The sequence below is a fragment of the Pieris brassicae genome, unplaced genomic scaffold (assembly GCF_905147105.1).
Source record: "Pieris brassicae unplaced genomic scaffold, ilPieBrab1.1, whole genome shotgun sequence".
Classification (NCBI taxonomy): domain Eukaryota; kingdom Metazoa; phylum Arthropoda; class Insecta; order Lepidoptera; family Pieridae; genus Pieris; species Pieris brassicae.
In genome coordinates, this window is record NW_025576139.1 from 22,641 (window position 1) to 27,640 (window position 5,000).

Genomic DNA, 5,000 nt, shown 5'->3' on the forward strand with positions numbered 1-5,000 from the left:
TCGGATTCGATTTTGATTCGTATCATTCACGTGTTTTTTGTATTTTTTTCTTTTTTTGCGAGTCTTTGACAACAACAAAACAAAAAGAAAAAACCAACGTTAATGATCCTTCCGCAGGTTCCCCTACGGAAACCTTGTTACGACTTTTACTTCCTCTAAATGATCAAGTTTGGTCAACTTCCCAGCAACGCCGACGGCCGTGAGGCCACCGCGTGTCGGTCCGAAGACCTCACTAAATCATTCAATCGGTAGTAGCGACGGGCGGTGTGTACAAAGGGCAGGGACGTAATCAACGCGAGCTTATGACTCGCGCTTACTAGGAATTCCTCGTTTATGGGGGATAATTGCAAACCCCAATCCCCAGCACGAAGGAGTTTCAACGGGTTGCCCGGGCCTCTAGGCCAGGGAGAACATGTTGATTCCTTCAGTGTAGCGCGCGTGCGGCCCAGGACATCTAAGGGCATCACAGACCTGTTATTGCTCAATCTCGTGCGGCTCGAAGCCGCCGGTCCCTCTAAGAAGAATTTTAATACGTCGCCAGTGAGTTGCGCTCCCCGAGAGTCGCGCACACCTTGAATGACGACGCCTATTTAGCAGGCTAGAGTCTCGTTCGTTACCGGAATTAACCAGACAAATCGCTCCACCAACTAAGAACGGCCATGCACCACCACCCACCGAATCAAGAAAGAGCTGTTAATCTGTCAATCCTTCCGGTGTCCGGGCCTGGTGAGATTTCCCGTGTTGAGTCAAATTAAGCCGCAGGCTCCACTCCTGGTGGTGCCCTTCCGTCAATTCCTTTAAGTTTCAGCTTTGCAACCATACTCCCCCCGGAGTCCAAAATCTTTGGTTTCCCGGAAGCTGCCCGCCGAGCCATTGTAGTAACGTCGGCGGATCGCTAGATGACATATTTACGGTTAGAACTAGGGCGGTATCTAATCGCCTTCGAACCTCTAACTTTCGTTCTTGATTGATGAAAACACCTTTGGCAAATGCTTTCGCTGATGTTCGTCTTGCGACGATCCAAGAATTTCACCTCTAACGTCGCAATACGAATGCCCCCAGTTATCCCTATTAATCATTACCTCGGAGTTCTGAAAACCAACAAAATAGAACCGAGATCATATTCTATTATTCCATGCACGAAATATTCAAGCGGCATTTTGAGCCCGCTTTGAGCACTCTAATTTGTTCAAAGTAAAATTGTCGGCCCACCTCGACACTCACCGAAGAGCACCGCGATAGGATTTTGATATTGAACCGGCGTTTTACCGCCGGCTCACCGACGATATGCTCCGCAGACGTGTCAGTATCACCGCGGATGCGGTGCACCGACAGCGCGGCGCACAAATGCAACTACGAGCTTTTTAACCGCAACAATTTTAGTATACGCTATTGGAGCTGGAATTACCGCGGCTGCTGGCACCAGACTTGCCCTCCAATTGTTCCTCGTTAAAATATTTAAAGTGTACTCATTCCGATTACGAGGCCTCGTAAGAGTCCCGTATCGTTATTTTTCGTCACTACCTCCCCGTGCCGGGAGTGGGTAATTTGCGCGCCTGCTGCCTTCCTTGGATGTGGTAGCCGTTTCTCAGGCTCCCTCTCCGGAATCGAACCCTGATTCCCCGTTACCCGTGACAACCATGGTAGTCGCAGAAACTACCATCGAAAGTTGATAAGGCAGACATTTGAAAGATGCGTCGCCGGTACTGGACCGTGCGATCGGCAAAAGTTATCCAGATTCATCAAAATTAACGACTTCGGACGCATGGCCCTCCGCCGATTGGTTTTGATCTAATAAAAGCACTCATCCCATCACTGGTCAGAGTTCTGATTGCATGTATTAGCTCTAGAATTACCACAGTTATCCAAGTAACTGAGTAAGATCTAAGGAACCAAAACTGATATATTGAGCCATTCGCGGTATCGCCTTAATACGGCTTGCACTGAGACATGCATGGCTTAATCTTTGAGACAAGCATATAACTACTGGCAGGATCAACCAGGGAGCTGCTTACGCAAACGACACGCCTACACCGCGGTCACGCGGCTTCGGCGAGCCGCTGGCTCGGCGGCGTCGAGGGGCGCGCGCTTGCGCGCGCGCCTTCTCGACACGCGTGAACGTAACGCGTCGAATTTGCACGCGACGCGACGTTCGCGCTTCATATCGATAGACTAACTTTGACCGGTCTACGAGCGGCCGTCCCGTCACGATCTCGCAACGAGGTGATGTACAACGATGCTCGACCACTGTGAGGGACATAAAACTGCAACGAACACGACCCCGCGGGCGGGAATCGATGTTGTGACAATTTGAAAATTGAACATTCATCTAAACGCAACTTCTCAATTTTTATTCAATACGTTATTGTAAACATATTAAAACTCGGCTGGCAATTACATGCGCACACACACGCATGATTCGCACTAGATACGATCAACGCCCGGAGCTTGAGGGATAAATTCCAACACGACGCTGCGCACACCGTTTCGACGATGGGCGCGTGTGCGTCCTCTTTTATACATTCTTTCCATATACGGTCGCCGTGGCGACCGCGCACGTGTCGAACACGCTAGGCGCCCTGCGTTGAGGTGTGCCTAGAAGCGTATTCTTTTAACATCACAGATAACACCGGGGGAGACGGTCCCAAATCTTGGTCGATTGGTAACATCACCATACGGTCTGCGAACGCGGTGCTATAATATAATTTTATATTATATTATATAAAATATGAGGAGGAGTAGTATGTATATTCTTTGTTATTTTGTGTTGACACAAGAGAGATATATAAAATGTACTATACACCACACACACAGAGAGAGAGAGAGCTGGGAAAGATCTCGGCGGTCTCGCATTCGAAATACGAATTTGATATAATTTCCTCCGAAAATCCATACCCATATCTATATCATCCATGCGCGAATATATGTATATAATATTCTCACACTTCGCACAAACACAAAAACAAGAACACATTCTCTCTCGTCCGTCGTTCGTGTCTATTTGAGACGAACGACGCGCGGCAACGAGAACGAGTCGACGCTGTGCGCACGACTGTTTCGCTCCACATCTATACCGAGAGCAATAGTCCGCGTCGGCATTGGAGCGGACGTCGAATGTTTCTCGTAGAGCGAGCGAGAGAGAGACGATTTTTCATTTTATTATGTATGTGTATTGGCGTGCAGTAGTAGCACGTAGTAGTACTAGTAGTAGTAGTAGTAGTAGTAAAAAAATATTATTATTTATTTTATTGACTGATATGATTTTGTTTGTTTTCTTTTTTTTGCATAGACATTTGTATTGATAGATATGTTTCTCGTTGAAGCTCGCAGCACACGCTCAGAGAAATGGCAATGTGGGTTTATTTGAAGAAAAGAAAAAACAAAAAAAACAATTATATTTATTAATAATATGTATGTATGTATGTATGTATGTATGTATGTATGTATGTATGTATAATAATGAATTATAATAATTATTCCGATGCAACGTCAGAGGAAAATGTTTCTCGTACAGGTGCGGCGCGCGACGGCCGGCCGCTCGACAGTTTCGCGCCGAATGTTTCTCGTTGAAGCTCGCAGCACACGCTCAGAGAAATGGCAATGTGGGTTTATTTGAAGAAAAGAAAAAACAATTATATTTATTAATAATATGTATGTATGTATGTATGTATGTATGTATAATAATGAATTATAATAATTATTTCGATGCAACGTCAGAGGAAAATGTTTCTCGTACAGGTGCGGCGCGCGACGGCCGGCCGCTCGACAGTTTCGCGCCGAATGTTTCTCGTTGAAGCTCGCAGCACACGCTCAGAGAAATGGCAATGTGGGTTTATTTGAAGAAAAGAAAAAACAAAAAAAACAATTATATTTATTAATAATATGTATGTATGTATGTATGTATGTATGTATGTATGTATGTATGTATGTATAATAATGAATTATAATAATTATTCCGATACAATGTCAGAGGAAAATGTTTCTCGTACAAGATCGCCACGCGACGCGACAAGATGCCGTTCAACGGCACGATATCTACAACTCTGTCGATATATATGTAGATAGTATCTACTCTGTCAAGTATATGTGTGTAACGTGTGGTGGTGTGTGGTGTGGGGTTTTGTTAGCGATAGCGATACGTTTCTAGTTAAAATTGAATATTTAAAAATAAAAACTCTTCTGGTAAGAAAAACTATTTATGGTTTATTATGGTGTGTCTAGTGCAACAACATCAACATTGTCATAATCATAATAATATAATTATTATTAGGGCTATAGGTTAACCTTCCAAATAGGGACCGTCGATTTAAATGTCGATATTTTTAATTATTCTAGATAGTACTCACTAAAAGAAACTTAAGTGCTTGCTTACTTACTTACTTACTTAGTTGATTGAGTTTTTTTTTTTTTTTTTTGAAACTTTTTCATACAAATTGATATATAAGACATATATGGCCGTTACCGACCGCCGACCAAAATCTATTTCATAAAACCGACATAAAATTGATGTCAAACGTCAATCACTTTGAGTTGACTAAGTGTAAGGGTTCAGATTATTTTGAAAGTATCGATCATTTGCGATGCATACGAGAAAAAGATCATTCATTTCATTGTTTGTAAGTTGTAAATTTTGTGTATTATATTGTAATTCTTGAGTGAGAATTGAGTGTTTACTTACTTACTTACTTACTTACTTATTGAATATCCAAAAAGTACCCAAAACCGAATCAGAGCGCCCCACTATCCACGCGGTCTTGTCTGCCCTACCCCTAGAGTGTATATAAAAGCTCGGAGGCGCGCAGGGAGAGCAGCCCTCACCCGCCGTACCCAAAGCGCGGGCATCATGCAAGCCGTAGCGGCTGAGGCTGGTCGCCGAAGGCGACCAAAAAAGCCGAGGCTGCGTAGGCTTGAATAAAATGCCCTGCGCTTTTGGTACGCAAGGGTGGAGGGGCTGCATTTCCCGTAGCGTCGGAGCAGTACAAAAACCAATTATCATCCAT

At 44.2% G+C, this 5,000-nt stretch overlaps 1 non-coding gene across 1 annotated transcript; it reads right to left on the bottom strand.

The window, feature by feature from the left end:
• Positions 1–100: 100 nt before the first annotated feature.
• LOC123719572 lies at positions 101–2,006 on the bottom strand. Its single transcript, XR_006755638.1, has one exon. It is a non-coding gene; the product is annotated as a small subunit ribosomal RNA (ribosomal RNA).
• Between the last annotated feature and the right edge of the window lie 2,994 nt (positions 2,007–5,000).